The 16,983-nt window shown below is 48.6% G+C and overlaps 1 protein-coding gene across 7 annotated transcripts in view; it reads right to left on the bottom strand.

Moving 5' to 3' along the window:
- WDR25 (WD repeat domain 25) overlaps window positions 1–16,983 on the bottom strand; it is a 249,990-nt gene that overhangs the window by 137,144 nt on the left and 95,863 nt on the right. The gene's annotated exons all lie outside the window — the stretch shown is intronic.

Below are 16,983 nucleotides of genomic sequence, written 5' to 3'. Positions count from 1 at the left end.
CCTGTATTACCACAGTGTCCACGCCAGCGCGCGCGGCCCGTCTCCCAAAGGCCGCGCCGGATTGCGGTTTGCAGCGGGTCCCGTCTGGGGGACCCTCTTACCTCCTCCCTTGGTGCGGCCATGCGATCCCGGAGAGCAGCGGCAGGTGTGTGTGTGCTAGGCAGTTCCGGAGCCCTCCGCTGTAAGTACCCGGCAAACAGGGCGCGGAAGTATACAGCGCCGCCGGGGGAGGTGATGGAGCTGCAGCAGGAGATATCAGAATCTAGCACCTTGAAGTCTTCTATTTCTTCTTATAAAAGCTCTTTTCAGGGCTGTTGGAGCAGCCCCCCTGTTAGTGACTTGCCTGTAGGCACCAACTTACAAACTGAGCTCCTGTGCACGAAGGCGGGGTTATAGAGGAGGCGGTGCAGTGCATCCTGGGAACAGTCAAAGCTTTTAGCCTGTTGGTGCCTCGGATCAAGATCCTACTCTACATCCCGATGTAATTCCCTGTGGAACCCCAGTGTACCCCGCTGCAGAAAATAAGAGTATGGGGACAGACTATAGCACCTCTACACGGAGGTGACACAGACATACAAATGACACAAACTACAAATCAGAAGAGGATATTTGCCAGCTTGTAGCTAATTTCCATTTTACTGATGGACAGAAGCGACACTAAACCGAACTACAATAACAATCGTAACATTTCTGCCAGTGAATATTAATGTATGTAAACACTGAAACCTGCATTCAGGGATCTATACTGTGTGGTGTCACCGACAGGGCCAGTGCGAGCCTGGAGCGCCCAGGTGGTGCCTCCATACCCCACCAACTAAGCAGAGTCTCCACCCCATGGCTCCCTGGTGTAACCCTGACATGGGAGGAGCTCTGGCTGCACCTCCTGCAGTATCCGTGGCTTCGTGGGGCAGCTACATCACTGGACGAGTAACAATATGCCCCTAACCATGGACGCCTTCCTGCAGGCTCAGTCCGTGAATATTTGGGACAATTAGTTGGTAACAATGCAATTTGGAAAATGATGACAGATTGCCCTAACGACTCCAGTATAAATATGCTGTAGTTAACAAAATAATAGCGGAAACAATAAAGATGAAATGTCACAAACAGCAATGATTAGCAAAGTGGTTACCACGGGAACGCTTCTGAGGATAAAGCCTGGTAGCTGAGGATTCTGACGGGGGGGGGGGGGGGGGGGTGTTACTCCTCAGCCAACCCATCTCCTTGCGTGCGGAGCAAATCTAATAAATCTAACAAATTATATTATACACGTATCCAGAAGCCTGACACTGTGTTCACGTATAATTGGAGGCACTCACAGAATAAGCAGCAACGGAATCAAAACCTGGGGACCGGACTGCTAAACCCCAGGCTTTTCCTATTGTTTATTCGGAGTGCCAACCATATGTGGCTATAGAGGTGTATATATATATATATATATATATATATATATATATATATATATATATATATATATATAAAAAAGCACATCAGGCGGCACTTTGCATAATTTAACAATGTAACGCAGGTTTCACATCATCATTTTGAATCTTTATTCGTCATTGGGATAAAAAGTAGGAAATTACCTTAACTACTCTCCCCCGCCACGTGCAGCCACTCCTGTGCATACCTTACATACTCTCCCCCACCACGTGCAGCCACTCCTGTGCATACCTTACATACTCTCCCCCCACCACGTGCAGCCACTCCTGTGCATACCTTACATACTCTCCCCCACCACGTGCAGCCACTCCTGTGCATACCTTACATACTCTCCCCCACCACGTGCAGCCACTCCTGTGCATACCTTACATACTCTCCCCCACCACGTGCAGCCACTCCTGTGCATACCTTACATACTCTCCCCCACCACGTGCAGCCACTCCTGTGCATACCTTACATACTCTCCCCCCACCACGTGCAGCCACTCCTGTGCATACCTTACATACTCTCCCCCACCACGTGCAGCCACTCCTGTGCATACCTTACATACTCTCCCCCACCACGTGCAGCCACTCCTGTGCATACCTTACATACTCTCCCCCACCACGTGCAGCCACTCCTGTGCATACCTTACATACTCTCCCCCACCACGTGCAGCCACTCCTGTGCATACCTTACATACTCTCCCCCACCACGTGCAGCCACTCCTGTGCATACCTTGGTCTCAGGCAATGTATATTAGAGAACATGTGGTAGTTATACTCAGGCAATGTATATTAGAGAACATGTGGTAGTTATACTCAGGCAGGGGCGGATCCAGAAGAAAATGATAGGGGGGGCACGATGGAAGGGGCAAGTACATTTGCGTGCGGCTTCGGTGCATGTGAGGTGGCGCTTCTTATACAATGCCCACAGTTGTAGCGCTCATTATGCAATGTCCACTGTACTGGTAGTGCCCCTTATATAGACCCCATAGTAGTGGTGCCCCTTATGCAATGCCCGTATTGCCCCCAGTAGTAATGTTGCCTGTAGTAATGCCCCCAGTGGTAATGCCCCTGCAGTTATGACCCCAGTAGTTTACCCCCCCTTTAGTTTTGCCTCCCAGTGGTAATGCCCCCACTAGTTTAGCCACCAGTAGTAATGCCCCCCTGTAGTTTGCCCCATTGTAGTTTAGCCCCTGTAGTTATGCCCCCCTTATAGTTTAGCCTCCAGTAGTAATGCCCCCAGTAGTTTGGCCCCTGTAGTTATCCCCCAGTAGTTTGGCCCCTGTAGTTATGCCCCCAGTAGTCTGGCCCCCCTGTAGTTTAGCCCCCAAGTAGTAATGTCCCTGTAGTTAAGCCGCCAGTAGTAATGCCCTCCTGTAGTATGCCCCCAGTAGTTAGCACCTTTGTAGTTGGCCCCCAGTAATAATGTCCCCCAGTAGTTTGCCCCCAGTAGATGCCCCCCAGTAATGATGTCCTCCAGTAGTTTGCCCCCAGGAGTAATGCCCCCTAGGACTTTGCCCAAATAGATGACCCCCCAGTAGTAATTCCCCCAGTAGCTGCCCCCCAGTAATAATGCCCCCAGTAGCTGCCCCCAATAGATGATCCCCCAGTAGTAATGCCCCCAGTAGATGCCCCCCAGTAATAATGCCCCCAGTAGATGGCCCCCAGTAAAAATGTCCCCCAGTAGCTGCCCCCAATAGTTGACCCCCCCAGTAGATGCCCCCAGATAAAATGCCATCAGTAGTAATGCCCCTTGTTGATGCCCCCCAGTAGTAATGTCCCCCCGTAGATGCCCCCGCTGCATTAAGAAAAAAAACATACTTACCGAGCCCCGTTCCCGCGCCGCTGCAGTCCTCCTCCTCCCTGGGCGTCCGCTCCTCAGTAAGCACTATGAGAGAGACGTCATGACTGACGTCTCTCCCATAGCGCACGCTGCACTGTGACAGCGCCGGAAGCCGGAGCTCAGTACTGAGCTCCTGCCTCCGGCTGCCGCTGTGCAGGGAGACGGGCGCCCGCTGGTAACACAATCTCAGCGGGCGCCCGTCATCTCCCTGCGCGCGGGGGGGGGGGGGGGATGGGACACACGGAGGCCGCAAATGACAGGGGGGGCACGGGCCCGAGTGCCCCCCCCCTGGATCCGCCACTGTACTCAGGCAATGTATATTAGAGAACATGTGGTAGTTATACTCAGGCAATGTATATTAGAGAACATGTGGTAGTTATACTCAGGCAATGTATATTAGAGAACATGTGGTAGTTATACTCAGGCAATGTATATTAGAGAACATGTGGTAGTTATACTCAGGCAATGTATATTAGAGAACATGTGGTAGTTATACTCAGGCAATGTATATTAGAGAACATGTGGTAGTTATACTCAGGCAATGTATATTAGAGAACATGTGGTAGTTATACTCAGGCAATGTATATTAGAGAACATGTGGTAGTTACACTCAGGCAATGTATATTAGAGAACATGTGGTAGTTACACTCAGGCAATGTATATTAGAGAACATGTGGTAGTTACACTCAGGCAATGTATATTAGAGAACATGTGGTAGGTATACTCAGGCAATGTATATTAGAGAACATGTGGTAGTTATACTCAGGCAATGTATATTACAGAACATGTGGTAGTTATACTCAGGCAATGTATATTACAGAACATGTGGTAGTTATACTCAGGCAATGTATATTACAGAACATGTGGTAGTTATACTCAGGCAATGTATATTAGAGAACATGTGGTAGTTATACTCAGGCAATGTATATTAGAGAACATGTGGTAGTTATACTCAGGCAATGTATATTAGAGAACATGTGGTAGTTATACTCAGGCAATGTATATTAGAGAACATGTGGTAGTTACACTCAGGCAATGTATATTAGAGAACATGTGGTAGTTATACTCAGGCAATGTATATTAGAGAACGTAGTATTTATACTCAGGCAATGTATATTAGAGAACATGTGGTAGTTATACTCAGGCAATGTATATTAGAGAACATGTGGTAGTTATACTCAGACAATGTATATTAGAGAACATGTGGTAGTTATACTCAGACAATGTATATTAGAGAACATGTGGTAGTTATACTCAGGCAATGTATATTAGAGAACATGTGGTAGTAATACTCAGACAATGTATATTAGAGAACATGTGGTAATTATACTAAGGAAATGTATATTAGAGAACATGTGGTAGTTATACTCAGGCAATGTATATTAGAGAACGTAGTATTTATACTCAGGCAATGTATATTACAGAACATGTGGTAGTTATACTCAGGCAATGTATATTAGAGAACATGTGGTAGTTATACTCAGGCAATGTATATTAGAGAACATGTGGTAGTTATACTCAGGCAATGTATATTAGAGAACATGTGGTAGTTATACTCAGGCAATGTATATTACAGAACATGTGGTAGTTATACTCAGGCAATGTATATTAGAAAACATGTGGTAGTTATACTCAGGCAATGTATATTAGAGAACATGTGGTAGTTATACTCAGGCAATGTATATTAGAGAACATGTGGTAGTTATACTCAGGCAATGTATATTAGAGAACATGTGGTAGTTATACTCAGGCAATGTATATTAGAGAACATGCGGTAGTTATACTCAGGCAATGTATATTACAGAACATGTGGTAGTTACACTCAGGCAATGTATATTACAGAACATGTGGTAGTTACACTCAGGCAATGTATATTACAGAACATGTGGTAGTTACACTCAGGCAATGTATATTAGAGAACATGTGGTAGTTATACTCAGGCAATGTATATTACAGAACATGTGGTAGTTATACTCAGGCAATGTATATTACAGAACATGTGGTAGTTATACTCAGGCAATGTATATTAGAGAACATGTGGTAGTTATACTCAGGCAATGTATATTAGAGAACATGTGGTAGTTATACTCAGGCAATGTATATTAGAGAACATGTGGTAGTTATACTCAGGCAATGTATATTAGAGAACATGTGGTAGTTACACTCAGGCAATGTATATTAGAGAACATGTGGTAGTTATACTCAGGCAATGTACATTAGAGAACATGTGGTAGTTATACTCAGGCAATGTACAGTATATTAGAGAACATGTGGTAGTTATACTAAGGCAATGTATATTAGAGAACATGTGGTAGTTATACTCAGGCAATGTATATTGGAGAACATGTGGTAGTTATACTCAGGCAATGTATATTAGAGAACATGTGGTAGTTATTCTAAGGAAATGTATATTAGAGAACATGTGGTAGTTATACTCAGGCAATGTATATTAGAGAACATGTGGTAGTTATACTCAGGCAATGTACATTAGAGAACATGTGGTAGTTATACTCAGGCAATGTACAGTATATTAGAGAACATTTGGTAGTTATACTCAGGCAATGTATATTGGAGAACATGTGGTAGTTATACTCAGGCAATGTATATTAGAGAACATGTGGTAGTTATTCTAAGGAAATGTATATTAGAGAACATGTGGTAGTTACACTCAGGCAATGTATATTAGAGAACATGTGGTAGTTATACTCAGGCAATGTATATTAGAGAACATGTGGTAGTTATACTCAGGCAATGTATATTAGAGAACATGTGGTAGTTATACTCAGGCAATGTATATTAGAGAACATGTGGTAGTTACACTCAGGCAATGTATATTAGAGAACATGTGGTAGTTATACTCAGGCAATGTATATTAGAGAACATGTGGTAGTTATACTCAGGCAATGTATATTAGAGAACATGTGGTAGTTATTCTAAGGAAATGTATATTAGAGAACATGTGGTAGTTATACTCAGGCAATGTATATTAGAGAACATGTGGTAGTTATACTCCGGCAATGTATATTAGAGAACATGTGGTAGTTATACTCAGGCAATGTATATTAGAGAACATGTGGTAGTTATTCTAAGGAAATGTATATTAGAGAACATGTGGTAGTTATACTCAGGCAATGTATATTAGAGAACATGTGGTAGTTATACTCCGGCAATGTACAGTATATTAGAGAACATGTGGTAGTTATACTCCTACACTTTACCAAATACACGTTTCCTCTATTCACTTCTGGTTACAAACTCTCTGAACATGTCGTACAGGTCCAGCGCGACTGTGTGTTCTTGATGACCTCAGATACGTTCCCAAGAGGCGGAGTGCGCTAAAGGTGCGCTCCGATGTCACATCTGACGTTGGCACAGCCATAACGAGGACCAAGAGCAACACCCCCCATCCACAGCCGGTTCCTACACCCCTGCCCCGGGTATTACACATACATACCCAGTTAAACTATTACATGGGGTTAGTGCCAGGGCTTTTTCCGGACCAGTGTGCTCCCTGACAACCCCAAAGCACCCCCAGCCCGGCTGTATGAGACAACTATAGGTAGTTCCTCTCCAGCTCACAGAATAATTTCTATTAGCGAGAAGTCGGCCATATTTGTGCTCCCAAGTGAAGCCATTTACACTACACCTCCTGCAGGCAGCTACTTGACAAGTGTAACATTATGAAATTCCCTATTTTTAATATGGGATACATTTTAACAAATAAAAAAATAACTTTCTAAAAAAAATTAACCCCAAAAGGTCCAAAAGTGAAACAAAATAACCCCCCTGTATTAGCTCTCATTCCCTAAAATAGCTAAAAATTCCTGAAATTTGTCACTTGGGATGCGTGCAAAAGCACGACAGTCGGAATCCCAATAGATTCCTGACGGCTCCTGGAGGTAAGTACTGGGGTTGGGGTTAGCGTAAGGCTGCGGGAGAGAATGTTAGGAGAGGATAAGGGAATGGGTGGTTAGGGTTAGGCTGAGGGAGGGGGTGAATACTCTTAGGTGGTGGGAGGAGGTGGTTAGGGTTAGGCTGAGGGAGGAGGAGATTAGGCTTAGGCGGTGGAAGGGTGTGGTTAGGGTTAGGTTGTGGTAGTGAGTGTTAGGGTTAGGCTGTGGTAGTGACTGTTAGGGTTAGGCTGAGGGAGGTTAGGGTTAGGCTGAGGGAGTGGGTGAATACGCTTAGGCTGCGGGAGGGGGTGGTTAGGGTTAAGCGGAGGAAGAGGGAGGTTAGGGTTAGGCTGCAGGAGGGAATGGTTAGGGTTAGGCTGCGGGAGGAAGTGGTTAGGGTTAGGCTGCGGGAGGGAGTGGTAAGGCTGCGGGAGGGAGTGGTTAGGGTTAGGCTGAGGGAGGGGGTGGTTAGGGTCAGGCTGCGGGAGGGAATGGTTAGGGTTAGGCTGCGGGAGGGAGTGGTTAGGGTTAGGCTGCGGGAGGGAGTGGATAAGGTTAGGCGGCGGGAGTGGTTAGGGTTAGGCGGCGGGAGGGGGTGGTTAGGGTTGGGCTGCGGAGGGGGTGGTTAGGGTTAGGCTGCGAGAGGGAGTGATTAGGGTTAAGCTGAGGGAGGGAGAGATTAGGGTTAGGCGGCGAAAGGGGGTGGTTAGGGTTAGGCTGCGGGAGGGAGTGGTTAGGCTGAGGGAGGTGGAGGTTAGAGTTAGGTTGAGGGAGTGGGTGAATACGCTTAGGCTGCGGGAGGGGGAGGTTAGGGTTAGGCTGCGGGAGGGGGAGGTTAGGGTTAGGCGGCGGGAGGGGGTGGTTAAGGTTAGGCGGCGGGAGGGGGTGGTTAAGGTTAGGCGGCGGGAAGGGGTGGATAAGGTTAGGCGGCGGGAAGGGGTGGATAAGGTTAGGCGGCGGGAGGGGTGGTTAGGGTTAGGTGGCGGGAGGGAGTGGTTAGGCGGCAGGAGGGAGTGGTTAGGGTTAGGTGGCGGGAGGGAGTGGTTAGGCGGCAGGAGGGAGTGGTTAGGGTTAGACGGCGGAAGGGAGTGGTTAGGGTTAGGCGGTGGGAGGGAGTGGTTGAGGTTAGGCGGCGGGAGAGGGTGGTTAGGGTTAGGCAGCGGGAGGGAGTAGTTAGGGTTAGGCGGCGGGAGGGGGTGGTTAGAGTTAGGTGGCAGGTGGGGAGGGTCAGTATTCGGGGTAGGGTGAAAATACTGTTCGGCCAACTGCTGACGGTCCCTGACTATTTGGATCCTGATTGCCGGTATTTCGTACCAAACCTGCCCCGTCCGTCAGAAGGGAAGTGCAGGAAAAAATAAGAATTTACTCACCGGTAATTCTATTTCTCGTAGTCCGTAGTGGATGCTGGGAACTCCGTAAGGACCATGGGGAATAGACGGGCTCCGCAGGAGACTGGGCACTCTAAGAAAGATTTAGGACTACCTGGTGTGCACTGGCTCCTCCCCCTATGACCCTCCTCCAAGCCTCAGTTAGGACACTGTGCCCGGAAGAGCTGACACAATAAGGAAGGATTTTGAATCCCGGGTAAGACTCATACCAGCCACACCATATAACTCGTGATAGGAACCCCGGTTAACAGTATGATAACAATGGAGCCTCTGAACAGATGGCTCGCCATAACAACCCGATTTTTGTAACAATAACTATGTACAAGTATTGCAGACAATCCGTACTTGGGATGGGCGCCCAGCATCCACTACGGACTACGAGAAATAGAATTACCGGTGAGTAAATTCTTATTTTCTCTAACGTCCTAGTGGATGCTGGGAACTCCGTAAGGACCATGGGGATTATACCAAAGCTCCCAAACGGGCGGGAGAGTGCGGATGACTCTGCAGCACCGAATGAGAGAACTCCAGGTCCTCCTCAGCCAGGGTATCAAATTTATAGAATTTTGCAAACGTGTTTGCCCCTGGCCAAGTAGCAGCTCGGCAAAGTTGTAAAGCCGAGACCCCTCGGGCAGCCGCCCAAGATGAGCCCACCTTCCTTGTGGAATGGGCTTTCACATTTTTAGGCTGCGGTAGTCCCACCGTAGAATGCGCCAGCTGAATAGTGCTACAAATCCAGCGCGCGATAGACTGCTTAGAAGCAGGTGCACCCAGTTTGTTGGGTGCATATAGAACAAACAGCGAGTCAGTTTTCCTGACTCCAGCCGTCCTGGAAACATAAATTTTCAGGGCCCTGACTACGTCCAGAAACTTGGAATCCTCCAAGTCCCTAGTAGCCGCAGGCACCACAATAGGTTGGTTCAAGTGAAAAGCTGACACCACCTTCGGGAGAAACTGAGGACGAGTCCTCAACTCTGCCCTATCCATATGGAAAATCAGATAGGGGCTTTTACAGGACAAAGCCGCCAATTCGGACACCCGTCTGGCTGAATCCAGAGCCAACAACATAACCACTTTCCACGTGAGATATTTTAAATCCAGAGTCTTAAGTGGCTCAAACCAATGTGATTTTAGAAATTCCAAGACCACATTGAGATCCCAAGGTGCCACTGGGGGCACAAAAGGAGGCTGAATATGCAGGACTCCCTTGACAAAAGTCTGAACTTCAGGCAGTGAAGCCAGTTCTTTCTGGAAGAAAATCGACAGGGCCGAGATCTGGACCTTAATGGACCCCAATTTGAGGCCCAAAGTCACACCTGCTTGCAGGAAGTGTAAGAAACGACCCAGTTGAAATTCCTCCGTTGGGGCCTTCTTGGCCTCACACCAAGCAACATATTTCCGCCAAATGCGGGGATAATGCTTCGCGGTGACATCCTTCCTGGCTTTGATCAGGGTAGGGATGACTTCCTCCGGAATACCTTTTTCCTTCAGGATCCGGCGTTCAACCGCCATGCCGTCAAACGCAGCCGCGGTAAGTCTTGGAACAGACAGGGTCCCTGCTGCAGCAGGTCTTGTCTGAGCGGCAGAGGCCAAGGGTCCTCTGCAAGCATCTCTCGAAGTTCCGGGTACCAAGTCCTTCTTGGCCAATCCGGAGCCACGAGAATAGTTCTCACTCCTCGCTTTCTTATTATTCTCAGTACCTTGGGTATGAGGGGCAGAGGAGGAAACACATAAAGCGACTGGTACACCCACGGTGTCACTAGAGCGTCCACAGCGATTGCCTGAGGGTACCTTGACCTGGCGCAATACCTTTTCAGCTTTTTGTTTAGGCGGGACGCCATCATGTCCACCTGTGGTTTTTCCCAACGGTTGACCAGCATTCGGAAAACTTCTGGATGAAGTCCCCATTCTCCCGGGTGGAGGTCGTGCCTGCTGAGGAAGTCTGCTTCCCAGTTGTCCACTCCCGGAATGAATACTGCTGTCAGTGCTAACACATGATTCTCTGCCCATCGGAGAACCCTTGTGGCTTCTGCCATTGCCCTCCTGCTTCTTGTGCCGCCCTGTCTGTTTACATGGCGACCGCCGTGATGTTGTCTGACTGGATCAGCACCGGCCGGTTCTGAAGCAGGGGTCTTGCTTGACTTAGGGCATTGTAAATGGCCCTTAGCTCCAGAATATTTATGTGAAGTGAAATCTCCTGATTTGACCATAGTCCTTGGAAATTTCTTCCCTGTGTGACTGCTCCCCAGCCCCGAAGGCTGGCGTCCGTGGTCACCAGGACCCAGTCCTGTATTCCGAATCTGCGGCCCTCTAGTAGATGAGCCGTCTGCAGCCACCACAGCAGCGACACCCTGGTTCTTGCCGATAGGGTTATCCGCTGTTTCATCTGGAGATGGGACCCGGACCATTTGTCCAACAGGTCCCACTGGAAAGTCCTTGCGTGGAACCTTCCGAATGGAATTGCCTCGTACGAAGCTACCATCTTTCCCAGGACTCGTGTGCATTGATGTACCGACACCTGTCCCGGTTTTAGGATGTCTCTGACTAGAGATGACAACTCCTCGGCTTTTTCCACTGGAAGAAACACTCTTTTCTGGTCTGTGTCCAGAATCATTCCCAGGAACAGAAGACGTGTCGTCGGGACCAGCTGTGACTTTGGAATATTGAGAATCCAGCCGTGCTGTTGTAGCACTTCCCGAGTAAGTGCTACCCCTACTATCAACTGTTCCTTGGACCTCGCCTTTATCAGGAGATCGTCCAAGTACGGGATAATTGAAACTCCTTTCTTGCGAAGGAGTATCATCATTTCGGCCATTACCTTGGTAAAGACCCTCGGTGCCGTGGATAACCCAAACGGCAGCGTCTGGAACTGATAGTGACAGTCCTGTACCACAAATCTGAGGTACTCCTGGTGAGGAGGGTAAATGGGGACATGTAGGTACGCATCCTTGATGTCCAGGGAGACCACGTAGTCCCCGTCCTCCAGGCTCGCAATAACCGCCCTGAGCGATTCCATCTTGAACTTGAACCTTTTGATATAAGTGTTCAAGGATTTTAAATTTAAGATGGGTCTCACCGAACCGTCCGGTTTCGGAACCACAAACATTGTGGAATAGTAACCCTTTCCTTGCTGAAGGAGGGGTACCTTGACAATCACTTGCTGTGAATACAGTTTTTGAATAGCCACCAACACTGCCTCCCTGGCAGAGGGAGTTGCCGGTAAGGCAGATTTTAGGAAACGGCGGGGGGGAGACGTCTCGAATTCCAGTCTGTACCCCTGAAGTACTACTTGAAGGACCCAGGGATCCACCTGTGAGAGAGCCCACTGTGTGCTGAAATTTTTGAGACGGGCCCCCACCGTACCCGGCTCTGCCTGAGCAGCCCCAGCGTCATGCTGTGGACTTACCGGACGCAGGGGAGGACTTCAGCTCTTGGGAACTAGCTGTGTGTTGCAGCTTTTTCCTCTACCTTTGCCTCTCGGCAGAAAGGATGAGCCTCTAGCCCTCTTGCTTTTCTGGGGCCGAAAGGACTGTACCTGATAATACGGTGCTTTCTTTTGCTGTGGGGCAGCCTGTGGCAAAAAGGTCGATTTCCCAGCAGTAGCTGTGGACACGAGGTCCGAAAGACCATCCCCAAACAGTTCAACCCCCTTATAGGGCAAAACCTCCATGTGCCGCTTTGAGTCGGCATCGCCAGCCCATTGCCGAGTCCATAACCCCCTTCTGGCGGCAATGGACATAGCGCTTATTCTTGATGCCAGCCGGCAAATATCCCTCTGTGCATCACGCATGTATAAGACTGCATCTTTTATATGCTCAATCGTCAGCAAAATATTGTCCCTATCCAGGGTATCAATATTATCTGACAGGGAATCTGACCACGCAGCAGCAGCACTGCACATCCAAGCTGATGCAATCGCTGGTCGTAATATAATGCCTGTGTGTGTGTAAATAGCTTTTAGGGTAGCCTCCTGCTTTCTATCAGCAGGTTCCTTCAGGGTGGCCGTATCCGGAGATGGTAGTGCCACCTTCTTTGATAAGCGTGTCAGCGCCTTATCAACCCTTGGGGGTGTTTCCCAACGTGACCTATCCTCTAACGGGAAAGGGTACGCTGCCAATAATCGTTTTGAAATTATCAATTTCTTATCAGGGGAAGTCCACGCTTCCTCACACACCTCATTCAATTCCTCAGATGCAGGAAAAACTACTGGTAGTTTTTTCTCACCAAACATAATACCCTTTTCTGTGGTACCTGGGGTATTATCAGAAATGCGTAAAACATTTTTCATTGCCTCAATCATGTAACGGGTGGACCTATTGGAGGGTACACTTGTCTCACCATCGTCGACACTGGAGTCGGTATCCGTGTCGACGTCTGTATCTGTCACCTGAGTTAGCGGGCGTTTTAAAGCCCCTGATGACATTTGAGACGCTGGAACAGGCACAAGCTGTGTAGCCGGCTGTCCTATGTCGTCAAACCTTTTTTGTAAGGAGTTGACACTTTCACGCAATTCCTTCCATAAGTCCAGCCACACAGGTGTCGACCCCGCAGGGGGTGACATCACATTCACAGGCATTTGCTCCGCCTCCACATCATTTTCCTCCTCATACATGTCGACACAGCAGTACCGACACACAGCAGACACACAGGGAATGCTCTTACAGAGGACAGGACCCCACAAAGCCCTTTGGGGAGACAGAGGGAGAGTATGCCAGCACACACCAGAGCGCTATATATCACAGGGATATCACCTATAGAAGTGTGTTTTCCCCTATAGCTGCATAAATATAGTTATACTGCGCCTAATTTGTGCCCCCCCTCTCTTTTTTTACCCTTTTCTGTAGTGCAGGACTGCAGGGGAGAGCCAGGGAGCTTCCTTCCAGCGAAGCTGTGAGGGAAAAATGGCGCCAGTGTGCTGAGGGAGATGGCTCCGCCCCTTTTTCGGCGGGCTTTCTCCCGCTAATGTAAAAGTTCTGGCAGGGGTTAAAAAGCACCTATATAGCCCCTGGGGCTATATATGGTGCCAGTTTGCCAGCCAAGGCGTTAGTATTGCTGCTCAGGGCGCCCCCCCCAGCGCCCTGCACCCATCAGTGACCGCAGTGTGTGGTGTGCATGAGGAGCAATGGCGCACAGCTGCAGTGCTGTGCGCTACCTTGGAGAAGACAGAAGTCTTCAGCCGCCGATTTTCTGGACCACCTTCTTGCTTTTGGCTCTGTAAGGGGGACGGCGGCGCGGCTCCAGGAACGGACGACGAGGTCGGGTCCTGTGTTCGATCCCTCTGGAGCTAATGGTGTCCAGTAGCCTAAGAAGCCCAAGCTACCACCACTTAGGTAGGTTCGCTTCTTCTCCCCTTAGTCCCTCGATGCAGTGAGCCTGTTGCCAGCAGGTCTCACTGAAAATAAAAAACCTAAACTATACTTTCTTTCTAGGAGCTCAGGAGAGCCCCTAGTGTGCATCCAGCTCGGCCGGGCACAGAAATCTAACTGAGGCTTGGAGGAGGGTCATAGGGGGGAGGAGCCAGTGCACACCAGGTAGTCCTAAATCTTTCTTAGAGTGCCCAGTCTCCTGCGGAGCCAGTCTATTCCCCATGGTCCTTACGGAGTTCCCAGCATCCACTAGGACGTTAGAGAAACACAGACATTTTCAACTTCAGATTATTCAAAATTTTTGATTTTTTCCCCTGAAAGATGGCATCAGCACAGAGCAATGGTCTACATGCCCCTGGCACAGGATTACAGTGGCAGAACGCATCAGCACAGAGCAATGGTCTACATGCCCCTGGCACAGGATTACAGTGGCAGAACGCATCAGCACAGAGCAATGGTCTACATGCCCCTGGCACAAGATTACAGTGGCAGAACGCATCAGCACAGAGCAATGGTCTACATGCCCCTGGCACAGGATTACAGTGGCAGAACGCATCAGCACAGAGCAATGGTCTACATGCCCCTGGCACAGGATTACAGTGGCAGAACGCATCAGCACAGAGCAATGGTCTACATGCCCCTGGCACAAGATTACAGTGGCAGAACGCATCAGCACAGAGCAATGGTCTACATGCCCCTGGCACAGGATTACAGTGGCAGAACGCATCAGCACAGAGCAATGGTCTACATGCCCCTGGCACAGGATTACAGTGGCAGAACGCATAAGCACAGAGCAATGGTCTACATGCCCCTGGCACAGGATTACAGTGGCAGAACGCATCAGCACAGAGCAATGGTCTACATGCCCCTGGCACAGGATTACAGTGGCAGAACGCATCAGCACAGAGCAATGGTCTACATGCCCCTGGCACAGGATTACAGTGGCAGAACGCATCAGCACAGAGCAATGGTCTACATGCCCCTGGCACAGGATTACAGTGGCAGAACGCATCAGCACAGAGCAATGGTCTACATGCCCCTGGCACAGGATTACAGTGGCAGAACGCATCAGCACAGAGCAATGGTCTACATGCCCCTGGCACAGGATTACAGTGGCAGAACGCATCAGCACAGAGCAATGGTCTACATGCCCCTGGCACAAGATTACAGTGGCAGAACGCATCAGCACAGAGCAATGGTCTACATGCCCCTGGCACAGGATTACAGTGGCAGAACGCATCAGCACAGAGCAATGGTCTACATGCCCCTGGCACAAGATTACAGTGGCAGAACGCATAAGCACAGAGCAATGGTCTACATGCCCCTGGCACAGGATTACAGTGGCAGAACGCATCAGCACAGAGCAATGGTCTACATGCCCCTGGCACAGGATTACAGTGGCAGAACGCATCAGCACAGAGCAATGGTCTACATGCCCCTGGCACAGGATTACAGTGGCAGAACGCATCAGCACAGAGCAATGGTCTACATGCCCCTGGCACAGGATTACAGTGGCAGAACGCAGCCTGTATTCTATACCACACTGATATTCACACCCTAAACTTCATATAATGGGGCAGATGTATTAACCTGGAGAAGGCATAAGGAAGTGATAAGTGCAAGGTGACAAACGCACCAGCCAATCAGCTCCAATATGTAAATTAACAGTTAGGAGCTGATTGGCTGGTGCGTTTATCACCTTGCACTTATCACTGCTTTATCACTTTCTCATGCCTTCTCCAGGTTAATACATCTGCCCCATTGTGAGAAGTGACGGCCTACCGGTGACTCCATGCAATGTGGGAGGAATCTGTAGCAAGCACAGAGAGAACATACAAAGTCCACACAGATATGATCCTGGTTGAAATCTAACCCATGACCCCAGGCCTGTGAGGCAGCGATGGTAACCACTGTTCCAACATATTAAAACTAGTAGTCGGGGGAAACAGTGCTGCACTTAAATAAGCTAGATAGGCTACATTTACCTCAGGGACACAAGCAAACATTTCACACATACTGCAGAGTATTTGTAGGTCCAATAAGATATTAGCAAATTAGTGATATCACTGAGGCATTTCCTGTAATATTACTGAGGCATTATCACTGAGGCATTTCCTGTAATATTACTGAGGCATTATCACTGAGGCATTTCATGTAATATCACGGAGGCATTTCATGCAATATCACTGAGGCATTTCCTGTAATATCACTGAGGCATTTCATGTAAAATCACTGAGGCATTTCATGTAAAATCACTGAGGCATTTCATGTAAAATCACTGAGGCATTTCATGCAAAATCACTGAGGCATGATCACTGAGGCATTTCATGCAATATCACGGAGGCATTTCCTGTAATATCATCGAGGCATTTCATGTAAAATCACTGAGGCATTTCATGTAAAATCACTGAGGCATGATCACTGAGGCATTTCATGCAATATCACGGAGGCATTTCATTTAATATCACGGAGGAATTATCACTGAGGCATTTCATGTAATATCAGAGGTACAATTAGTGTTCACTCTAGAAATTTTAGTGGGCAGGGTGGGGGCGTGCCCATGCAAAACAGGGGGCGTGGCTATGAAACGTCATTGACGTGTGCGGTGCGGCCTCACAGATGCAACTACAGGGGGTGTGGGCGCCGGCGGCGTCATTGTTGGGGGTGTGCCCAGCAGCTACGGAGGTGCTGGGCTTCCCCCAAGCTTTCTCCCATCGCATAAATGGATGCCGTGCGCATGGAGGGCAGGAAGCAGCCGACCGTTTTAGCAGGGCGCCGCAGAATGGGCAGGGCGGATTTTGTCCTTAAAAAGAAAAAAACGGGCAGAGCGAGGCGCCCCTGCTAAAACAGCCTAGCGTGAACACTAGCAATATCACGGATGCATTATCACTGAGGCATTATCATTGACGCATTATCACTGAGGCATTTCATGCAATATCAGGGAGGCATTTCATGCAATATCACTGCAATCACATGCAATAACGGAGGCATTTCATGCAATATCACTGCAACCACATGCAATAACGGAGGCATTTCATGCAATATCACTGCAACCACATGCAATAA

Source organism: Pseudophryne corroboree, chromosome 12 (genome assembly GCF_028390025.1).
Source record: "Pseudophryne corroboree isolate aPseCor3 chromosome 12, aPseCor3.hap2, whole genome shotgun sequence".
Classification (NCBI taxonomy): Eukaryota; Metazoa; Chordata; class Amphibia; order Anura; family Myobatrachidae; genus Pseudophryne; species Pseudophryne corroboree.
The sequence above is the reverse complement of the archived record's forward strand: the minus strand, read 5'-3'. Positions and strand labels throughout refer to the sequence as shown.